Source organism: Protopterus annectens, chromosome 7.part0 (assembly GCF_019279795.1).
Source record: "Protopterus annectens isolate FY-2018-M chromosome 7.part0, PAN1.0, whole genome shotgun sequence".
Taxonomy (NCBI): domain Eukaryota; kingdom Metazoa; phylum Chordata; order Ceratodontiformes; family Protopteridae; genus Protopterus; species Protopterus annectens.
The window spans coordinates 1,724,915,790-1,724,940,458 of NC_056739.1; the positions used below are offsets into that span (position 1 = coordinate 1,724,915,790).

The window sequence follows — 24,669 nt, forward strand, 5'->3', positions numbered from 1 at the left end:
AAGGCCTAAATCCATGTTGACACTTGGAAAGTAGGTTATTTTGGATTACGTGGTCAAGTAGTTGACTATGGATACATCTTTCCATAATTTTTGCCAAAGGTGAAAGCAAGGCTATTGGACGGTAGTTAGAAAATACACAAAAGTTGCCACCTTTATGTAGGGGGATAACATGGGAGATTTTCCAGATAGTTGGGATTTGTCCTTCGCTTATGGTTCTGTTAATCAGAATGGAAATGGGATAGGCAATGGCTTTGGCAGCTTTTTGCAGATATTCTGCAGGTAGTTGGTCAACTGAGGGAGTGGATGGTTTAAGTTTTTGGATTAGGGTGAAAATTTGTGATGTAGATACTGGCTGCAAGAGAAAAGGTGGGAGTGGGCTAGTATTAGAGGTTGTGAGAGTTGAGCTATCAGGTGATAACTGATTTGCAAGTGTTTGAATGGCCTCTGTGAAAAAAGTATTGACGGTATTGGCAGTTTGCATAGGATTCTCATGGTCAGAGCTTTGGGGGGTTGGTGTAATGGATTGACCTGGGTGGAGTAGTTTGTTAATGGCTGCCCAAAACTTTTGTGGTTTCTTTTGGTGAGTTTGCTGGAGTTCTAAGTAAAAGTTTCTTTTGTCTGAGAGTATAGTTTTCTTTGTGTTATTTCTCAGCTGTCTAAATTTTTGTTGATCTACAGGGTTTTTAGTGGTACGCCATTTGACCCAGAATTTATTTCTAAGTATGATTTTTTGCTTGGTTTCTCTAGAAAGCCATGGGGCAGGTTTAGTCCTAATTCTGATAGATCGAGTTGGTGCATGGTGGTCAAGAATGGCTAGGAATTTAGAATTAAAGTATCTTACAGCTTCCTCAAGAGGGAGGTATTTTGTGGGAGACCAATCACATGCCCTAAGTTCTCTTTGGAAGAGATCAGTGTTTAAGTTTTTATTGGTTCGAGTTGTCTTGAAAGTTGTTGGAGAGGGTATATTGGTCTTATGCCTGATAACATAGGGGAGTGAGTGATCACTTACGTCATCCGGGAGGGTCCCTACTTCATATGCTTGGAGATGATTGTTTATGAGTATCCAATCTAAGGTACTTTCTTTCTTACTGGGTTTGTTTATTCTAGTAGCGGAGGTGATGGTTTGAGAGAAACCATATAGGTTGATATGGTTAGTAGGGTGTTCAGTGCTACAAGACTTCCAATCAATAGTAAAGTCACCTAGGACTACAGTTTCTTGTGGGAAGTTTTGAGATAGGCAGCAAAGGTATCTTCTAGGGTGTTGTTATTGCCAGGTGGAAGATAAATACAGATGATATATATGGATTTGCTTGTATTGAGCTGAAGTTTAGAAATTAGGATTTCAGCATTAGTGTCTTGAGGTGGTTTGTACTCCGATACAGTGACTTGAAATTCTGCTTTATATAAGATAGCTACCCCACCTCCCTTTCTAGCTGTATGGTTTTATCTTATGATATTATATCTGGGTGGGATGACTTCATTGTCTTTAGTCACCGGTTTTAATCAAGTTTCTGTCAAACATAGAATGTCAAAGGAGTGTACTTCTAAGAGAGCATGGAGGTGTGCAACTTTATTTATACTACGTATATTGAGGTGCGTTATAAAGAGTGAGTTAGGAGGTTTGGTACGGGTGGGTTTTGTTGAGGGATTGAGGTTTTGGGGTTGAGTAGTAGGAGTATTTGTTGGGCCTGTGTTTGGTGAATATCTCCATCTTTTAATGAGTGGACTTGTATTCCATATCTAGGATTTGGGAATAGGTTTAGAGACTTCCTAGCTTTTAGAAAGGTATACCTAATATGGGCTAATCTATGATATTTTGCTAGTAGGTAGTTGGGTGTAGAAGTTATATTTGCATGGTTACTGGAGACAATTAGTGATGGCGTAGCAGTTTGCTTATAGGGGTAGTGAAATTGTAGATGTAATGGGTGTTTGTAGAAGGTAAGGAGGTAGGAGAGAGGATAGAAGTATGACTAAAAGTAGCAGCTTTAAATATGCTGGGGTAGGTAGTTTAGACATTGGGATGATTTAGTTGCAAGGTGGAATGTAGGAGGTAAGAAAGAGTAATAAGTGTGTATGGAGAAAGGTGAGGGGGTTACGGGGAAGTGGTAGAGAGTAGTTAGAGAAGGAGGGAATAGTTGTAGTAGCCTTTTATAGTTGATACTTGTGGGTGGTTCACTAGGAATAGGGAGTGGTTACCTGATGATTGGATACTTGGGGAAAGAGGGTGTGGTTATATAGTATAAGACTAGGAGCACTGGGGGTAGGTGGGAATTGGGGGTAGGGGAGCGGAGTGAGCCCGCAGGGCGAACGGAGCAGGTAGAGACAAGTGAAGGAGCAGCTCAAAACAATCAGCAAAACACTGACTACTGAAGGTAAGTTAGGTGAGGGTAAGTACAGAGATAGTACTACAATGGTAGTGAAGTGTAGGAGGATAGGTAGGTAGGTGTTGACAGTTAAAATCCAGGGTGAAGTATGATAACGTTGAGATCAAGTAAAAGTCTTTAGAAATGTAATTCAGTGATAGTATAAGACAGTGGGATAAGCATGAGATAGGAAGGATTGGAGAAGGGTGCTACCTAGTGGAGAGAAAGTCTATTACAAGGCAATTCTATATGGAAGCTAGCTGTTCTAGGACTAAGGAAGGAGATATTAAAAGTTAAAAAAGGGGGGGTTACAATAATGGAATGTAAATGTTTGGTGGTTTACAGAGTAGATAGTGGGTAAAGGCTGCTGGCTGTCCTGGTTGGGGGCATGCTCTATAACCTCAGAAGCAGTAATTACAATTATAAGCTTTACTAACAGGTTTTAGGACACCACATACTTTCTTGCTTCCTTTAGTGTGAGAATACAGGGAATAGAAGGCAGTATGATGAGAACGCTGGTATTTGGAAGGGGTCCTTTATCACCAGGTGGGTAGATTCTAGAGACTAATGCAGGATCAGCAAGTTGGAGAGCAGGGTACTTTAGGGAATTGTGCAACAAAAGGGGTAGTTTATTTGGGTTTTTGTACAAAATGCTTCAGTTTCTATATTGTTAAAACAGAAAGATCCTTGAGAAGGAGAATTTATGAGCATTTGTATGAGGTTTCCAGGAAAAAGGAAACCAATGCCTTTTATAAGCACTCTATCACATGTTCAGATATGCAAATAAATTTCATAGTACTAGAACAAGTACAAATGGATGGTAGAGGGGGAGACTGGGAGACACGATTAGAATATAAAGAACTTCTTTGGCAGCTCAAGTTAGATGCTGCCAGTAGTCCAGGCCTGAACGACAATATTAATATAAGCAGTGTCCTGAAATTAAGAATGGCTAGACTGTGAACAAGATACAAATAGATTAATTCGACTCAGAATCTGTTTATAAAATTTGTTTTGGTTTTTTAAACGTCATTGTCTATTTAAATATTTTCATACATTATTTTAATATTTTTAATGGTTAGATATAGGTTCTGGTGAATACCTATATATATTTCATATTTGCATTTTTAAAACATTAATCTACACATTCTTGTGCGCACATTTATTAATAGGAAGTTGTGATGCATAAACAAGGATTAGAGCAATGTATGTTCTGTAAAATGAACATTTTTAGCATAAGAATTTTTTGTTTAAGTTTTTATTTTTGTAAAAATTTTTATGGAGAGTGTTATAATGAATTAGCTGGTGTAGTCAGGCCAGTATGGCACATTAAATCATGATTTTATCATCAAAAAATCCTGCAATATTCTTAAATTGATTATAGCTTTAAAACTTAATTGTGTTCTGCAGTCACATGTTTGGTGGAGAGTTCTATATAAATGGTTCTCTTCTACTGTATAATTTATCTTGATAAAGCTTGGTATTGAGACAAGCGAAAGCGCTTGATTTTAATTTTGTTTTTTTGGATGTGATTTCAAGTCCTTTCTGGTCAACGAAGGACCTGGCACTGTTTTTAAAGTGGATGTGATTAAAAGTTATTTTTGCTATTATCCTACGGACTGGTTCCTCTTACTGTGGATATACTGCTTTGGTGCTTTTGTTCCAATTCTGTTTGTTACTACTTTAGGGAGAGACAAAGTGGGGAGAGACAGAAAAAAAAACAGTTAGCCCTTCGTAATTTAGATCTAGCAATATTTCTTAAGTAGTTAAAAAAACAGTTAAACATTTATTCATTCTCTCAGCAATGAAGAAGCTAGAGGATATATATATAACAGCTAGCTAGTACTATAGCACTATAATGTAGGTATCTATTATTTAAGCAAAACACTGCCTGAAGACTCAAGAGGACTGTGAGTCACTAGTCTACATTAAGCTGAATACATGGCATATAATGCATTAGTAAATGTCATTTTATCGGAACAATTATCATAGCAACTCTACAAGTATCAGGAACAGATTATATGAGGTATGATGTAGGTCAGGTGGCAGGCGCAAAAGATTCAACAGTAATATCTGCTTCTTACAGTATTTTACAACAGCACAGGAGTAATCACTACCACATCAGTACAAATAGGTACAGCACCCTAGAATAAACACCAATGCTAATGCACTGAACAAGCGTTTAACTTCACAGACTCATACAGTCAACTGGGACGGTTACTTGCTTTTTATGCCCATTGCTAGTTCTCTTAATAAAGGAGTACGCTTGCCTTATGGAGGACTCTAATGAACAGTTCAGTCAATATCAGCAATGTAGTATATTATGGCAGTTCGCTTGTAGCTGGTCACACAGAATGGCGAGTAATGCCGCTAATATAGGGTTTCTTCACAAGATACCTTCCAATACAAAGGGTCTTAAATAAGATGCCTTCCAAAACGGAGGATCATCAGATATAAATAACTAGGTTCTGCATGACTTATAAAGCACATTTACAGAACTGCTAGGCCTGTTCCCAGTTTACATGCAAATAAACTGTGGTACTCTAGCATTTAGCCGTTGAGTACTTAGAAATTGCTACATTTACAAAGCTGCTAGGCTTGCTTGCTGTTTTATCTGGTAAAAGAACTGTTGCATGCTAGCGTTTGGCCGTTGAGTACTCGCTAGATGATTAGGAGGCCTCGGCAGTTCCACGTGGGTAGTGCTATTAAAATTAGGCATTCCACGATTACGATGAACCAACAAAAACAAAACAAGTGGTACAGACCGAGTTATTTACCGTTTAAATACAGTACTATGTTTTGCAGCTAAACATCAGGTTTAGTAAAGAATTTCTACAGGTTACTGCTTACCGAGGTCAGAGATGCTGGGACCATGAACGGACAGCTGCCAGGGGAAAATCCAGATAATAAAGATGGCGTCACAAGGGACCATGGGTATTTAAGGGATACGAGAGGATATAAGGCAGAGAGGGGTGGAGAGAAGGTGAAAGTAGGTACAGCCGGGACGGGCTAAGCAGATCAATAGTTAAGAAGGCTGGTGGATGGGAAAGAAGAGAGAGAAGTTCCAAGGAAAGGCAAGTAGGAAAAGGAGGAAGGAAAAACAGATAGAAGCTTAGAGACAGAGAGCTGCAGGGATAAAGATGAAAGTGTAAAGGGGAGTGGGGGTGGTTATTAGAAGCGATATACTAGAGTCAGAGACAAGTGAAGGAGCAGCTCAGGAAAAACAATCAGCAAAACCCTGACTACTGAAGGTAAGTTAGGTGAGGGTAAGTAGAGAGTAAGATATATAAATATACCTAATCGGCTATGAGAAAAGGGTAGCAATAACTACTACTAAAAGCCTAACTGGCTAACAGTATAAGCAAAAGCCTAAAAGGCTGAAAACAAAACAGCCAAGAAAACAGCCAAAAGCCTAACCGGCTAATAAAGGAAAAATGCAAAAAACTGCAGTGAGCCTAACCACGCTGGGATAGAGCTATATACTAATACACAAAAGGCCAACAGCCAACTAGAATAACAGGGCCACGCCCCAATATCGTAACACTCTAATAAAAGGAAAAACTATCCAACTGGATACAAGTCCAAACAGACAACAAGCAAAGCACTATCAGTACTAATATCCTAACCTACAATAATTGAGAGAAAAAGGTAGAAATTTAAGAAAATCACACTTATCTATTCAAAAAAAACGTCCAAGAGCTGTAAGGAATACCCGATGAGTTGCAGTGGCAAACTAGATATGGGGAATGTAGTGGTACATTGTGGGGACAGGGCTTGGCCTCGAGCTGTTAGAGACCTCGAGCTTTGCTATTTGGCTGAATCGGAGCCAATCATTGGCTCTGAACCCATCAGTAAGAATGAAGGCGAGATTGAACAACTTCACATCATGTGTTAAAAATGAAAACCTATATAAAGGATTCTTTTGATTTTTTTTTTTTTTATCTAAAACTGAAGTTAAAGAATTAGCAGGTAAGTCTTTGTTGGTCACAATGGACTTAAAAGATGTGTATTCTTTTGTTTCTAGCACCAGGTTATGCTAATATAATAATGTCTGACTGCAAGCTGGGCAATATTAATACTAATAAGAAGTGAATTGTCCTGTTGCAACTAAACAGTTCTAGTAATATGCACAAGGCACCAAATAACAGGACAGCTGGATTCCAAAACAGTTAGTTTCCTTTATTCTCACAACCAAACGAAGATGCAATGATGAGGTTGAGCGCTTTCATCTAGATAACTAGACTTCCTCAGAACATTGATAATAACAAATCTCCCCATTATATACCTGAAAAGCCCGCCATTTACATCAATTATTCAATCTTACATGTAAATATCATTCCTATCAAGATTTAAAGATATAATAATATATTATATAGTATTGCAATTTGTGTCTTTCATTTTAAGGTTAAAAATAAAAATAACACATAACTTATACACTTAATACATACGATTAAAAAATGTGTTTGATCATTGTCATGTGTTTACAGATAAAATTGAAAATAAACTGTAATTACTTCTGACATAGTAAATTCCTATCTAAATACAATGTATGTTAAAAATTCAACACTTAAATAAAATAAAATGTCTCATATGCAATGTTATCCATTCTTTTACATGCATTCTCCAGTATTTTATGTAACTAATAGTGCATGTATTTTTGTATTGTTATAATTTAAATTATTCACATCGACCTGCAGATTACAATAACAGCAATAAATCAATACAAAAAATTCAGAAATACTAGATATTTTCCACCCATTCCTTATTTAGTCTAAACTAATAATCTGGCACCACATACACTATCTTCTAGAGACACATGTTGTGCAATAAATACAGGTATCTGTATCCATATCACATAAAAATGTGATGTTTAGTAAATACTTAGGTGCAGAAAAGCACAACAATACATCCACATACTCTGTTTACATAATCCCATTTATTGAACAAATGGTTCTTATGTCCTCACTAGAGGTTTGGTGGGGATCACTTCATTTAAGCCAGGGGGTGTAGCTACATCTAATCGTAGCTGCCATTTAATCTCCTTTTCGCTGACTAATGCTTTAATGTCACCCCCCCTGGGGTTGGGTGTTATAACCTCAAGTATACCAAACTTAAATCCTACACATCCTTGGCTATGAATAAGGTGACGGGACAAAGCATTATTGATGTCCAGTTTATTAATACAATATATGTGGTCATAGATTCTATTTTTGAAAAAACGATCCGTCTTCCCCACATAATAGCTTTGACAAGTGTCACAAATAGCCAAATAAATCAGATGTTTCGTCGAACAATTCCCATGTCTAAATGTGATTTTAGTATGTGTAATATTGTTTAAAATGATGTTTGTATCTTCAAATATGTATCTACAATAGTTACTGTGGCCACATTTCTTTGTCCCTACTTTTTTCACATTATCCAATTGGTTCTGATTATATTTTATTTGTATAATTCTTTTCAAACTATTCCCTGCTTTATAAACAAATTGTGGTTTATAGGGTATCTTTTCTTTTATTGTTGAATCACTTGTCAGTATATTCCAGTTTTTAGTGATGATTCCCTTGATTTCATTTGTGTATTTTCCGTATTTAAATATACACGCTTTCTTGTATTCATCACCATTAAAAGTTCTATCCTTCTTATTAGTTATCCCTATTCCTAAAAGAGGTGTATATTGTTGACCTCATTGTTGTGATACATATGTTGTGATATCTCTAATCATTTCAACTGGATATCCCTTTTCTATGAATAAACCTCCTATGAAGGACAATTCCTTTTCCATATGTTCCCTTACTGATGTCATTCTCGCCGCCCTTATACACTGGCCTTTGACTATATTACGTTTAACTTGGTATGAATGTGCACTACCAAAATGTAAAAACCCATTGCTGTATGTATCCTTTCTATGGATTTTGGACTGAAATGTTTGTCCATCATTGTATATATATACATCTAAAAAATTGATGCCCCTATAGTCAAACTGATATGTGAACCTAAGATAACTAGTTGTACCATTAATATAGTCAATAAACCCAGTAAATTCTTCGACATTACCAACCCATAACAGGAAGATGTCGTCTAGGTACCGAACATATGTTTTGATGTTCTTCATCCAAATGGAATTATGTACATATTGTTCCTCCCAATGCAAGAGTACTAAGTTACAGTAAGGGTATAAGCTGCTCCCATCGCCACACCATTACTCTGTCTGTAGTATTCTCCTTCAAAATAGATATAGTAGTTGTCTAATACTATATCCATGAAGGAAGTGAGTAATGAAATTTCCTCTTGGTCTAGTCCACTGTACTTGCATAAACTATTAATAAAGCTATTGAGTCCTTCATTCTTGGGAATACAAGAGAATAAATCCTGTACATCTATTGTAACAAATATTACCTTCGGACTCCATATCTCTGTCTTAAATATTCCCAAGAATGCCCATGAATCCTTCATAATATGTTGTACTGTATTGTATATATGCTTTAATCTACTGTCAACAATTTTACCAAATTTGAAGGTTTTACTCAAACTCCCCGAGATAATAGGTCTAAAAGGGGGATCTAGTGGACTTTTATGTACTTTAGGAATTCCAGTTATGGTTGCTAGTACAGGGAATTCAACCCTTAAATATTTATATAGTTCTTCGTCTATCCTATTATCCAGCAGAAATTCTTCCAAGTAGGAGTCAATTCTACTGTGTGCTATATTTACTTGGTTTAAGGAGGAAACTTCGTATTGTACACTGTTATTTAGTATCTCAAACATTTTGTTGCTGTATTTCTCTTGATCATGCAGTATTATGCCTCCCCCTTTATCCGCTGTCATAATCCTGACATTGTTTTCACACAGTGTATCTAAAATAGTGTGTATCTGTTGTACTGCCAAGTAATCACTTCTTTTATGTTTATTATATAGCTTATAAATTTCTTTATGAATTACATTTTCATAGGCTTCTATAGTTTTGGCCATAGGAGGGGTAAAGGAACTCTTTTTTCGTAATAGACCTGTATTCACTACGAAAGAATACCCCAAGATTTATTTTTCTAAGGAATAGTTTCACCTCAACTAAAGTATCCAATAAGTCCAAGGATTTATCCGGTATATACTTCATACCTTTGGTAAATATATGCAAGAGTTCAGGCTTAACCTCATATGTAGTATAATTATATATTTTCACCTCTCCTGCAGTAGAAATGATGTTATGCGTGGTCATCTCATCACTAGAATAATAACCATCAACTACCCATGCATCATTTGTTAACATGTTGTCCAATGGTATGTGTGTCGAGTTCCCTACCATTTCCTGTACCTGTTCCTTTTGTATTGTTCCTTTCCCTTCCACTTCACCACTTTCCCTTTGTTGTTCTCTCCTTCCTCTAAAAAAATCTCATCATATTTGTCATTATAAACCACTTTTAATACTATTTCTTGTGCTCCCTCTACCTTTTGTTGTATTCCATCTATAAGCAATCCCTCTCTCATATTGCTGCTTATCCCTCTCCATTTTTTTACACTTTCTTTCAAATATTCTTTTACTATTATTCTCTGCATAATTGTTTGTAATATAATTTCTCCCATTGCATAAATAAAACATCCTGTCTTATAGACCTATCCATACTCTCTACCTCACTTAGTAAAATGCCCAACTTCAGGTCATTATTATTCACTAAAAATTCCATAAACTGTTTCCAAAACGCATTGAACATTGTATTACACTGCTTAATATTGTCAGCGTTCAAGTCAACACCTATGGGTTCTTAGATATAAATTGTCAACTTCTTTGATTTTGGTTAGTTTGTTCCCAAAATCGTACATCATTTGTTTCAGTGAGGTATACTGTTTATCATCGTCTTTACATTTACTTCTAACATCATTGCAGTCACCAAATGCACCTAAGTATTTACTAAACATCACATTTTTATGTGATATGGATACAGATACCTGTATTTATTGCACAACATGTGTGTCTAGAAGATAGTGTATGTGGTGCTGCCAGATTATTAGTTTAGACTAAATAAGGAATGGGTGGAAAATATCTAGTATTTCTGAATTTTGGAATTTTTGTATTGATTTATTGCTGTTATTGTAATCTGCAGGTCGATGTGAATAATTTAAATTATAACAATACAAAAATACATGCACTATTAGTTACATAAAATACTGGAGAATGCATGTAAAAGAATGGATAACATTGCATATGAGACATTTTATTTTATTTAAGTGTTCTAATGAGGAATTTTAACATACATTGTATTTAGATAGGAATTTACTATGTCAGAAGTAATTACAGTTTATTTTCAATTTTATCTGTAAACACATGACAATGATCATGTATTCAGTGTATAAGTTATGTGTTATTTTTAACCAATACTATATAATATATTATTATATCTTTAAATCTTGATAGGAATGATATTTACATGTAAGATTGAATAATTGATGTAAGTATATAATGGGGAGATTTGTTATTATCAATGTTCTGAGGAAGTCTAGTTATCTAACCTCATCATTGCATCTGAGAATAAAGGAAACTAACTGTTTTGGAATCCAGCTGTCCTGTTATTTGGTGCCTTGTCAATATTAATACTACTCATTTTACAAGATTGTTGATTTCTACTTACTATATACAGACAAATTGCTTATTTGGGAAGGAGGAAGGGAAAGATTAGATTAGTTTTTGCTTATATAATTCTTCAAGTTTCAATACATTACAAATGAATATACAAGATACTAGTATTCAGTTCTTAGATTTGATAGTATATGTACAGAAAGGAAAAATAACAAGTAAAATTTATAGAAAACCACTGTCAAGCAACACGTGTACTATAACAGTGCGTACCTAAATGGCTCAAAGAAAACATCATAAAAAGTTTGTTGGTAACAGCTTCCATATTAACTACATGAGAGGAAGAATTTATGAAAAGTGAGGTAAGAGTTGCTAAAGATACCTTCCAAAAGAGGTTATTCACAAGATATTTTGGAAAAAGGCATAAACTAGTGGAAGAGGAAAAGAATAGTTGCGGAAAATCTTACCATAACCATGGATGTCTTTCTCTTCCATGTTGCAGTATTCTAGTAGTGGGATTTTCTGCCCTCAGGCGACTCGTACGTCAGCTCCTATACAAAAACTTCAGTTTGGCTGTTGGAGTGTGCGTGGGACGTCACACATAGGCCATAAACCAGCGTCCTTAAATGTGACGAATGCACGCACAATCCTCAGAACTTGAAGGCCAGCAGGCAGAGAAAAATGCCCAGCAGGAGGAATGCCAGTGCCAGTGGTTTTCAGGTGCGTGACCTGGTGACCTACTGTACTGTGGATAGGACAGGTAAGGAAAAAGAGCTGAGGGGACTGATGGGTGGGATGGAATAAAGCAACATGAAAGAGAAGGACATCTATGGTTATGGTAACATTTTACACAACTATTCTATGTCCTTCTATTCCTATGCTGCAGTATTCTAGTAGTGGGAGCGTACCATAGCTTAAGCGGATGAGAGGGTGGTGGTATTTGAAGAGGATTCAACAAGACCCTGGATGATTGCTCTGGGAATCGTGCTCTACCTCTAGAAATTTGGTCCAGCTTGTAATGTTTGTTGAAAGCGTGGATAGTGGCCCATGTGGCTGCTTCCAAAATGGATGCTGTGTCTAGGCCTTACATGAAGGCCCTGGAGGTGGCCACCGCCCTAATGGAATGGGCCTTTACTCCCACAGGAGGTACCTTTGCATGGAGGGAGTAATAGAGGCAAATAGTTTTCCTAATCTAGCATGCGATGGTTTGTTTGGAGACTACCTTGCCCAGGGCTCTAAGGTAAAAGGAAACAAAGAGCTGGTCAGTTTTCCTAATAGTTTTAGTTTTGTCCAGGTAGAATCTTAACTGCCTGTGCACGTCCAAGGAGTGCAGAATTTTCTCCCCTTCGTTAGAGGGGGAGGGAAAGAAATTGGGTAACTGGATAGATTGGTTAAGAGACAGGTCATTGACCACCTTGGGTATAAATGTGAGGTTGGTTCGTGAGGTTACCTCGTCTTTGTGGAAGACGGTGTAGGAGAAAGTGGGTAACTGGATAGATTTGGTTAAGAGACAGGTCATTGACCACCTTGGGTATAAATGTGAGGTTGGTTCGTAGGTTTACCCTGTCTTTGTGGAAGACGGTGTAGGAGGGCAGGCCATTAAGGCCTGCAACTCTGACACCCTTCTGGCTGACGTGATGGTCACCAGCAGGACTGTCTTCCACATACACATCTGTAGGGAGGAGGCCCCAGCTGACTCAAAAGGGTGCTGGGTTAGTTTCTAAGATGTAGTTCAGGTCCCAGGGTGGAGGGATAGGTTTCTTTGGTGGTCTTATGTGTAAGACCCCTTTAAGGAAGAGCTTTACATCGAGCCTGGCTAGCAAACGGGGTCCAGGGGCAGTTAGGCTGATATAGCAGACAGGTGTACTTTGAAGAATAAGAGAGTCCAACTTTAATCAACTGACACACACAGGACAGAACCAGGGGGACCTCAGCAGAGCAAGGGTCCCTTCCCTTGTGCACACACCATTTAGTAAATCTTTCCCACTTAGCCAGGTAAGAGTTTCTGGTGGTAGGTTTCCTTGCATCCCTTAGGACAGAAAGCATGTCCTCTGAATAGTGGTGTCTGAAAGGGATTAAAAGTTTAACACCCACAGAGTCAGAGACAACATCTGCAAGTGTGGGTGTAAGAGAGTTCCTATGTCTTGTGTCAGTAGGTCCGCCTTGTAGGGTAACAAAGTGATTGCCATTGGCTAGCTTGTGAAGTAGGGGGAACCAGTGCTGCCTTGGCCAGTAGGGAGTCACTAACAAGATTTTTGGTTTGTCCTTCTGTATCTTCAGGAGGACTTTCTGAATTAGTGGAAATGGGGGGGGGGGGGGCATAAAGGAACTTCCCCTCCCAAGAGATGCTGAAAGTGTCCACTCTCCATGCAAGAGGGAAGTAGGCTTTGGAGCAGAAGATCTACAGTTGCCTGTTCTGGGGCAGGCAAACAGGTCTATTTGTGGAGCACCCCACCAGTGGACTATGTTCAGGAAGACCTCTCTGTTCAGCATCCATTTGCTGAGGTGGGGAAGTCCTGCTCAAGAGATCTGCTTGGTGGTTGTCCTGTGAAGGGATGTAGGCCGCCTGCAGGACTAAGCTGTGGAGAGAGGCTAGGTCCCATATCAGTAGGGTTAGTCTGCACAGCTGATGGGCCTTTGTTCTTCCCTATTTGTTGAGGTACCACATGACCGTGGTGTTGTTGGTCACTATCAGGAGCATGCCTGGAACCAGAAGGGGAAGAAAGGTTTTCAGAGCTAGACAGACTGTTGTCATTTCCCTGATATTGATGTGCTTGGCCTGTAGAGATGGATGCCACTTTTCTTGAATCCTGCAGGAAGCCAGGGTTGCTCCCCTAACCTGAATCTGAGGCATCTGTGTACATTGTTTGGGTTGGGGTGGGTGGTTGTAGTGGGATCCCCGGGTTTAGTTGGACTTGCTGGATCCATCAGCTGATTTCTGCCTTTAGACAGACAAGGAGGGGAATGACCTGTTATAAGGGATGAAGATGTTGGGCCCAGACGCTTTTGAGTTACCACTGCAGCTTGCGCATGTGCATTCTTGCCAGTGGTAGCATGGGGACGGTAGCTGCCATTAAACCCAGGAGATGAAGGAACTGCCTTGCCATCACCTTCTGGGATAGTAGGGTTCCTGAAAGTGGGAAGTCAGAGAAAGAACCTTGTCCTGTGGGAGAAAGGCCTTCATTTTGTCTGTTCTGATTCTGCAGCCTAGGAAGATCTTGTCCTGGCCAGGGACCAGGGAGGATTTTGGCAGGTTGACGGTGAAACCTAGATTCTGCAGAAGGGGCATGGTGAAGTGTAGATGCCTTGCCTTGAGAGGGTAATCTCCGGACTCTGTCAGAATCAGGATGTCATCCAGATAAGGGTAAATCTGGATTCCCTGAGTTCTGCAAAAGGCAATTGCTGGGGCTAGGTACTTTGTAAAGATTCAGGGGGGCCCATGGATAAACCAAAGGGCAAGGCAGTAAATTGGAAATGAAAGGAAGGTCCAGAGAAACGTAGGAATTGTCTCTGAGAGGTCCTGATGGGTATGTGCAGGTAGGCCTCCTTTAGATCTAGGGTGGCCATGAAAGGTTTGGCTGGAATTAGGGGCAGCAGAGTGGGGAGAGAAAGCATTCTGAAGGAGGGTACCTGAAGGTGAAGATTTAGGTAGAACAGGTTTGGGGACCAGGAAGAGATGGGAGAAGAAACCCTTTCCTTGTCCTGAGGGGACAGGTTCTATGGTGCCTAGCTTTAGAAGGTCTGCCAGAATTTGTGGAATGAGGTGTGCCTATTTTTTGGGAGAGAATGGAATGCCCTTCCTGGGGGGGGGTTACCTTCCAGTATAGGAAGTACCCTTTTTGGATAATGGGTAAGACCCACTGGTCTATGGTGATGAACTGCCAAAGGGGAAGACAGTGGGAAAGGTGGTACGAGAGGGGAAGGTGGGAAAGGCAGTCTCGCATTACTGGGGCTTTTTCTATCCTGAAAGGATTGTCTGGGCTGATGAGGTGGAGCAGAAGGTCTGGAGGTGGTTGGTCTTCTGGTGTCTCTTCTAGATGTAGAAAAGGAGGTAGAAGCCCGAGGATTACGCCTCACAAAGGCAGCTTTAGCAGGGTAGTTCCTATAATACTTGGGAATGGGTGACACCAGAAGATGCTTTATCTCCTGGAGTTCTTTACTTTTTTCCTGCAGATTTTTGAAAAGGTCTGCAGATTGCTTACCAAAAAGGACACCGTGGTCCAGTGGTGCATGCAGGATTTTGCATTTAAAATCCTCTGTGAGGTTCTGAACTCTTAGCCAAGAATACCTCCTGAGAACAGAGGCAGATGCTGCAGCTCTGGCAGATGCTTCTGCAGCATCATAGCTGCATCTGATGGAATGTCTGGCTACCTGTTGGGCCAAGGAGCGCTTGGATGTAATGTCAATCTTACTGGGGCCGTCAGGCAAAGATGCCAGCATGGAGGAGGCTTGAGAAACCAAGTCTAGTGCGTACTTAGTCATATGGGTTTGATAATTTATGGTCCTGAAGGCCAAAGTGGAAGAAGTATATATCTTCTTTCCCATCCTATCCGTATACTTGCTATCTTTATCTGTGGGTAGGAGGGAGGCAGAAGTCAGCAGTCTAGATTGCTTATCTGCAATGGTGGCAATCACAGCTGGGACCGCCAAGGGTGGCTTAAACATGAATTTCTGGTCCTCTGGTAAAAGTGGTCAGGACACTTGGGAGGTGGAGGCTGGGAGTCTTTGGCCTTAGAAGCGAAGTTGAAGGCATCCAAGTAAGCAGGTAGAACCGGGGGGACGCCCGAGGGTGAGGGTGATTCTACTTGCAGCAGCTCAATGTACATTTTTTGGGTGTCAGTCATTTGGGATGTATCCCATTTAAAGTAACCCTTCATCTTGGTGATGGTCTCACCAAACATAATATCCTAAGGAAGAGAATCCCCTTCCACAGATTCCTCATCAGGAGAGTAATATTCTTGGGGGGAGGCAATCTGGGACACATATGAAATGGACTCTTCTGAGGAGAAGGAAGAATAATGCTCTTCCTCCCTGACTTGAGAGGTCATGGGTGGGAGGGAAGTGGCAGAAGGAGGCCTGGGACTCAATAGAGGCAGGGGGGCTGTGGCTGAAGGCATGAGAGCCATAAAGGCCTGCATGAGGGAGGAGGTGAAGGCCTGCCAGTCTGGTGCGACTTCCGTAGAAGAGGAAGTATGTTTAGTTTTCTGCTTCTTTTTGGCAGGGTTGGAAGCAAGGAGCGGCCTGGCATCGGATATGGAGGTTAACAAATCCGAAGTCTGGATCCTGGTCGGAGGTACCCCTGAAACTGGTTCTCCTTGACCTTGGCAGTCATTGTCTGGATAAGCTCCGAGGACTTGCCAGTCATTGGATGTGCAATGGCTTCCTCACGGGACATCGTTCCAGTTAACAGATCTGCCGAGTGTGCCTCAACCCCTAGATCGGCAGTTGGCGGTACGTCGGTAAGCAGAGTGGCAGGCGAGGAAGGCCTAGGAAACTTGGCCTTCTTGTGCGGTGGTTCGGGTGTGGCCTCCGATGCAAGAGTCATTCTAAGGGCTAACAGCTTAAGGCACTGGTTTTCAAGGTAGAGGTTTAAAGTGGCCAGATGGTTGTGCAGGGTCTTGGGCACAAAGGATTGACAAATTGGGCAAGAGGAGTAATCGTGTTCCCGGCCTAAGTAAAAAAACACACCTATCATGGGCATCTTTATGGGGTATCTGGCGCCCACATTGGCACTTTCCCTTTTTACCTGACATCAGCTAAAGCCTACAACAACCAAGCCTAAGCAATAACAATCAACAAAAAATAAGAAAATTAGAAACCCAATGGGTTACTTATCTTTTAAGATGCGATGTCTGTAAAGAAGCAATCGTACAAAGCAAAGGTAGTCTGCGGCTGAAAAGTTTTGAGGATTGTGCATGCAGATGTCACATTTAAGGCCCCTGGTTTATGGCCTACGTGTGACATCCCACACACAATGCAACAGCCAAGTTGAAGCTTTTGTACAGGAGCAGACGTACAGGTTGCCTGAGGGCAGAAATCCCACTACTAGAATACGTAAGGAAACCCTGTCCTGATGGAAAATGATGAATGGTTGCACAGCCATGAGGGCCTGTAGCTCCGAAACCCTGCGTGCTGAGGTAATAGCCAGAAGGAAGGCTGTTTTCCATGACAAGTATTGTAGCTCTGCTGTAGCAGCCGGCTCAAAACGAGGCAGTGTCAGCTTCTCCAATACGAAGTTGAGGTCCCAAGCTGGAGCTGGTGGTTTCCGTGGGGGCTGTATATTTTTTGCCCCTCTGAGGAACTGCCTTAAAAGAGGATGTGAGAATAAAGGAGGATCCGTATTGTACTGTGCTGAAATGGCTGAAGCGTGGATCTTGATGGAAGAGAAGGAAAGGCCACTGTTTAACATCTCAGCTAGGTACTGTAAAATCTGAGGTATATTTATTACCCAAGGATTCTGACCCTTGTGCCGAAATAGCTCAGTTGGGAGAGCGTTAGACTGAAGATCTAAAGGTCCCTGGTTCAATCCCGGGTTTTGGCAAAGAAACCTTTTGAGATTCCTACTATTCAGTTTGGGATATGGGAATACATATGTTATAACATCTGAACTGGAATATGTGTGTACATGTATGTTAAAAATCAAGGTAAGGTGTGCTGGAATCAATGAAAATGTGCGTGGCTGTATGAATAAAAGAGATCGTTGTGATAATTTACATCAGACCAATGATTGAGTACAATGCCCCATTCGGAATGTATCTGACCCGACACTTGCAGCAGCTGGAGAGGCCACAAAAGTTCCTCACCAAAAGGATAAAGGGTCTCAAACATCTGCCCTATGCTGCCCGACTGAAAGAACTCCAGCTCTATTCAGTCGCTTACCGCTTGCTCAGAGGTGACCTTTGCCTAACATACAAGGCCATGTCAAACCCAGATTTGATGAATATGCTTCACCTCAAAAAATCTAGATCCGTCAGAGCCACAAGGGGAGACTTAAACCTCGACACGGCTATTAATAGGACGTGCTGGAGGGATAGATTCATCACCCAAAGACTCCCTATGCTGTGGAATAAAATCCCGGTATATGTGAGGCAGAGCACTGATGGCCTTGTTCAAGAGAAATCTTGACCAATGGATGGGAGATCATAGATATACCCCAGGGATTACCTCAGTGTCACTGCTCGACAGAGGCACAGCAAAATAATGGGTATAGTTCCCCATACTAAAGGGGTGGCGTAAGCCACAAAACTATGGGCTAGGCTTGTAAATGCCCTCGGGCAGATAGCCTAGTATGAACCTATGAACCTATGAACCTTAGCTCGATTCCAGGAACAAAATCGTTTCCATTTGGCGGAGTAGGTTTTTCTAGTAGAGGGTCTCCTGGCCTCCAAGATGACTTCCTGTACCTCCTTGGAGAGGAGGGTCTGTTGGCAAATTAAGGTATTCTCCATGCAGCTAGATTTAGAGTTCTGAGCTGGCTGTGTAGGGTCTTGTAATTGTGCTGGGACAAAAGAAGAGGAACTTGAGGAAGGATCCATGGTGGTGAGTGTGACAGGCTCTTTAGGAGAGGATACCAGTGCTGTCGTGGCCAGTCTGGAACAATGAGAATCATTTGTGGCCTCTCTGCTCTGGTTTTTAATAGGACTTTGGCCAGTAGAGGTAGAGGCGGGAAGGTATAGAATGTCAATGTCCAATTGAAAGAGAGTGCGTCCACTTTCCAGGCCTGTGGATGATAGGTCCTTGAGCAGAATTTCTCCAACTGGTAATTTCTGTGGGTATCAAATAGATCTATGTCTGGCTGTCCCCATGCCTGAGTTATCTTTGAGAAGACTTGAGGATGCAACTTCCATTTGTGTGGGTCTGTCATATTTCTGCTTAAGTTGTCTGCCAGTGTGTTTTCCTTTCCTGGCAGGAATTGTGCCTGTAGTTGAATTTGTAATTCCAGTGCTGTGTTCCACAGTGGCCTGCCTGCACAGGGGGCATGAATGCGTTCCCCCCTGTTTGTTTATGTACCACATGACTGTGGTGTTGTCTGTTCTTATTAATAGCTGGCCTGGATGCAGTAGGTCTTTGAAGGTCATAAGAGCATTTTGCACGGCTAGCATCTCCTTTTGGTTGATGTGTAGGTGCATCTTTTTTTGGGACCATTTTCCCTGAATGCACTGACCTGCCATGTGTGCTCCCCAGGCGTAGTCTGAGGCGTCTGCTGTGATGATTTGAGTTGCTTGTGGTAAGCAGAAAGGAAGACCCGTGCTTCTTTGGCATGCTTGAGCCCACCACAAAAATTCCTTTTGAAGGCATGGAATGAGTGGTATAATTGTTTCCAAGCTGTGGCTGTGTTGAGACCATAAGTTTTTTAGGTACCACTGTAGTTTCCTCATATGCAGCTTTGCAAATGGTATTAGTACGATACAAGATGCCATGAACCCCAGAGCCTGCACGATTTTCCTTGCAGTTAGCCTGGTTAAAGTTGCCATTCTGTTGAAGTATTGAGACAGTTGCCCTTGTTTGTCTGGCGTGAGGTAGGCCATCTGGGTTGTTGTGTTTAAGCTGGCACCCAGGAAAATTATCTGTTGAGAAGGTATTAGTTTTGATTTCTTTTTGTTCACTGTGTACCCCAGGCAGTTTAACAGTTTTATTACAAACGCCAGATGTTGCAATAGAATGTCCTTGCTGTCTGCTTGGATCAGGCAGTCGTCCATATATGGGTAGATTTGGATTCCTCGTTGTCTGCAGAAGGCAATTACTGAAGCCAGGCATTTCGTAAACACTCTGGGTGCAGTAGATAAGCCAAAGGGCAATGCAGAGAATTGGTAATGGGTTGAACCTGCAAGAAATCTGAGGTATCTTCTGCAATCTTGTCTGATAGGGACATGCAGGTATGTCTCCTTGAGGTCCAACGTTACCAGCCAAGACTCCTTGCCCAGCATGGGAAGAAGCTGCTGTAATGTGAGCATCTTGAATTTTGGTACCTCTAGATATGTGTTTAGAATAGATAGGTCTAAGATGGGTCTCCAATCTTTGTCCTTCCTTGGTACCAGAAATAGCCTTGAATAAAAACCTTGACCTTGTTCTTTTGCAGGTACCTCTTGAATTGCTGTCATATCCAAGAGAGCGGAAATTTGCCTTTGTGCCTCTGCCCATTGATTTTGTGGCAGGTTTGGCATGCCTCTCTTTTTTGGAAGGGTGTGAAAGTGGAACCTGTAGCCTCTGTCTATAATATCCAGAATCCATTTGTCCTTTGTAACAATGTGCCAGTTTTTTGAAAATAAGGCCAGTTTTCCGCCCAAAGGTGCTGCCATTATAGCTTTGTTTGGCAGGCATAGGGGAAAGTCAATGCATCTGTTTTCTAAATGACTGTGGTCTATCTTCTCCACCTCTTGGGGCTGGTATTTGCCACTGTCTAGCTCTGTAAGATCCTTGAGGTTGTCCTCTACCCCTTGGGTGCCTGTATCTGCCCCTTTGGGGTCTGTCCGTGGCTGGAAAGGACCAATTTTTTGAAGGCCAGTTTCTGCTGAAGCGTGGAGGTTGTACCTGCAGGAAATCTTTAACTGTTTGCATAGATTTCACTTTTTCCTCCATTTTCTTTAGTACCTCCTCAGCTTTAACACCGAACAATACATCTTTTTGTAGTGGTGCATCTAATAATTTTGCTTTGACATGATCTGGTAAGGCTTGCTCTTTGAGCCAAGCATGTCTACGTATGACAGACCCCGTGACAGCAGCTCTACATGAGGCCTCTTAAGCATCAAAACCACACTGCAAGGTATGTTTCCCCACTTGTTCTGCTCCATGCAACAAATCCTGCAACTCTTTCAAGTCTGGTTGTTCTGTTTGCGTCATTTTGCTTTTCAGCTTAGATAGCAAGAACTGTTGGTATTTTAACATATGAAATTGACAGTTTAATGCCCTCATGGTTAAAGTGGCTGATGTATACACCTTTTTCCCCCACCTTTCTAATGCTCTGGAATCTCTCTCTGAAGGTAAAGGGTTTTTAGCAGTAGAGGCCTTAATCCCCTTGGGACCCTGTGAAATTGTTTCTGGGTCAGCAGTATGGCTTTTATAAAGGAACTGGTGAGAATCAGGAACCCGGTAATATCTGTCTGATTTAACAAGGGCTGGAGGTAATGAGTCTGGATTAAGACTGGCTTCTGTGTACACATCATCCAAAATATCTAAGACAGGAGGAATAGCCAGGGGCCTATGCTGGGGAAGTAGTAGAAATTCCCTGAGCCTTTTCTTGGAATATGAGTAATCTTGGCCTTCCCAGTGGAAGTGCTCTCTCAATGTATGCAAGGTTTCCCCAAAAGAGTAGTCCTCAGGGGGGGAGACCGAGGGAATAGACTCCTCAGCATCAGAGTCTTCAAATGGGGAATAGGCGTAATCCTGGTCCTCAGAATGGTCTGAGGTAATAGAAGCCTGGTCTGAGGAAGGGTAGTCTTCCTCCAACCTGGGTCTTTTGTCTGAGGGGGGTTGAGAACCCCTGATGAGAGTAATCAAATCCTCAGCCATTTTAAGCATCTGTTTCTTAGGCATGGGGCCTGAGAGGGGGTCTGAGGACCGTGTTTTTTGATTTTCATTGCAGCTTTAGATTTAGTGAACAATTTAATAGAGGAGGTGGTAGGCCTGAAAACGCCTTCAGAAATGGCAGGCCTCGCTAAATTTTCGGTTTCCCCGCCAAGAGTGGCGTCGGTATCTGCAGTGGGAATGGAGACCGAGGATCCTGTGACTTCGGGTACTGTAGTCGCCGGTAAAGTAGTTTCATCGGTAGTCAGGGGCTGCATAGGCGCCTCGCTGAGAACCAGAGAACCAGTAGTCGGCCTAAGCGTGATCTCAGTACTCGGTGCAGGCCTCGAATGTCTGTCCTTATCTTTGCATTTTTTGCCTAAAACTGGCGTCGGTGCATCCGACGACATGATATAATTAAATTTTTTGCCAAAATAATGAAGGGCGAACTCCGCCCAGCGCTTAATAGTGCGCTTGTTAAACCTAGCACAAAAACGGCAGGCCGAGACGTCGTGGTCTGGCCCTAAGCAAGGTATACAGTAAGAGTGAAAATCCTTATGCGGTATTTGCTTCCCACAAGAAATGCAATTATTAACTTTGTCTGACATCGGTCTGAGGCAAGAAATGTTTCCCCAACGGGGTACTTAGCTTTAAAGAAAACTTCGGCTGAAATACTATTTGTAAATCTCAGGAGCTGGCTGACCGCCACTTGCGAACTGCTTCTGCTTCGGGCACCGCGCGGCAAGAAAGACTGGAGAAAATGGCGTCGGCTGCCTCTTTTATACCCCTGCTGCACTGACGTCAGGAAAGAAGCAACGACAACCGACGCCGGACCTAGACTTTGGAATTCGGCCGACCAAGGACCCGCCTGACGGCAGGATAACCCAAGTGTGATGACTGCAGCTGTATGCACGATGAACATCTGCAAAATTTTAAAGGCAAATGAGATTTTACAGAATTTAGTTGGGAAGCAATCTGCATTTGCCTGTAGAAACAAGCTCAAGTTCAAAGATATGGAAATCACAACAAACAAACAACAAAAAAAGAAGTTATGTACTCACCATAACGTTCCATCGGAGTAGTTATACTTCCTTTTTCTGCAACCTGTGGGTATTCGGATCCATATCGGATCTGAGCCGGCAACTTTACAAGCATCTGTTCCAAGCTCCAAGCTGCTCTCCCTTACCCATAAACCCATCACCTGCCTTCCCTCAGATCGAGTTTGCTACAACTCAAACCAATCAGCAACTCAACTTAGAATAAACCACACATGAATATCACATGAGAAGGTTCGGGGGAAGGAGGGCGAGAAGGATGCAGAAAAATGAAGTATAACTACTCAGATGGAATGTTATGGTGAGTACATAACTTCTTTATCTGAAGTAGTTAACTTCATTTTATCTGCAACCTGTGGGACAGAGTCCCCAGCTACTCAATCTCCTAGGAGGCCCTCATGGAAGGATATTCCTGAGCACCACAGAGTCAAAAGATGCTCTCCCTCTGAAGATCAAATCCAACTTATAATGAGAAATGAAGGTATGTGACTTTGCCCAAGTTGCTGACTCACAAATGTCATCCAATGAGACCCTAAGCCACAAAGCAGCAGATGTCGCCATAGATCTGGTAGAATGAGCTTTAACAGGACCAGGTGGAGACAAACCTTTCTCTTTGTAAATTTGCAAAATACATAGTGTAATCCATCTAGCTAAGGAAACCTTGGAGATGACTTTACCCAAAAAGGGTTTAGAAAAAGACATAAATAACTGGTCAGACTTATGGAAGGGCTTTGTTCTGTGTAAATAAAAACAAAGTTGTCTATGAACATCTAGCAAATGCAGTTTATATTCACCCTTGTTCTGAAAATTTGGAAAGAAAACAGGCAGGTTAATTGGTTGATTAATGTTTGATTCAGAAGCCACTTGAGGTAAGAAAGAAGGGTTTGTATGGAGAGAAACCCTATCCTTATGGAAGATCAAGTAAGGGGGGCACGGCAGACAAGGCCTGAAGCTCAGAAACCCTCCTAGCCGACGTAATGGCCACTAGGAAGGCTGTCTTCCAGGATAAGAACTTCAAATCTACTGATGCTGCAGGTTCAAAGGGGGGAGCAACTAAAGCCTGCAGAACCAAGGTAAGGTCCCAAGGAGGAACAGAGTTCTTAATTGGAGGACGCAAAAGAAAGGTGCCTTTAAGAAAAGCCTTACACAGTCTAGAAGAGGCCAGGGCATTCCTGTTTTCGCCAACATGGAAATTCAAAATAGCTGCCAGTTGCACTTTCACAGTAGAAGAACTAGCCCCTTGCTGAAAAATGCTGGCTAAGAAATCCAACATTGCAGAGACAGGGGCTGTAAAAGAATCCAGATTTCTCTGAGAAGCCCAAATAGAGAATCATTTCCATTTACTGCAGTAAATCTTCTTAGTGGAAGCCTTATGAGCCACCACCAGAATAGTTTTCATTGAAGACAAAAGACCAGCAGCCCTGGCAATCAAGAGAAATGGAACAAACAAGCTGTCAGCTTGAGGTTGCCCACGTTAGGCGGACAGGTGCCCGAGGGATGGGAAATGAGATCCGGGCAGGGATCCAGAATCCAAGGAGGAGCTAGAACATGAGACCAGAGGAAGGGGAACTACACTTGATGAGGCCAGAATGGGGCAATGAGGATCACCTTGCACCGCATTTGGCAAGCTTTCTGAAAAAACTTCGGAATAAGTGGTAATGGGGGATAAGCGTAGAATAACCCGGGAGGCCAAGCATGGACTAGAGTGTCTCTGGGGGGGGATCCCCCGGTGAGGGAATCAGAGCAAAGAACTTGTTGCCCTTCGCGTTGGAAGTAGATGCGAAGAGATCGCAATCAAGGCTGGCCCCACGCAAGGAAGATCTCCTCCGCTACTGACTGTTTCAGAGACCACTCGTATGGCATTAAAATAGCCTGACTCAATCTGTCCACTAAAATGTTGGAGCGTCCCAGGATGTGTGTTGCAATCAGAAAGCGACTGGCGGAGATCGCCCACTCCCAACATTATCATGGCCTCGTGACACAGATGGTAAGATCTGATTCCTCCCTGTTTGTTGATGTACCAGACAACCAACATGCTGTCTGACTGAATTGCAATAGTCCCCGGAGGAAGAACAGTACAGAAGGCTTGCAACACTAAAAGCACTGCTCTCATCGCCAGAACATTGATGTGCAATCTGGTCTCGATCTGGGACCACGTGCCTTTGACCGTCCTCCCCAGATAGTG

General features: G+C 41.8%; 1 protein-coding gene and 1 non-coding gene across 2 annotated transcripts in view; one reads left to right on the forward strand and one right to left on the reverse strand.

The window, feature by feature from the left end:
- The window catches only part of APEH (acylaminoacyl-peptide hydrolase), a 2,062,145-nt gene that overhangs the window by 210,429 nt on the left and 1,827,047 nt on the right, over positions 1 to 24,669 (reverse strand). The gene's annotated exons all lie outside the window — the stretch shown is intronic.
- On the forward strand, positions 17,395 to 17,467 carry TRNAF-GAA. The gene has a single exon. It is a non-coding gene; the product is annotated as a tRNA-Phe (tRNA).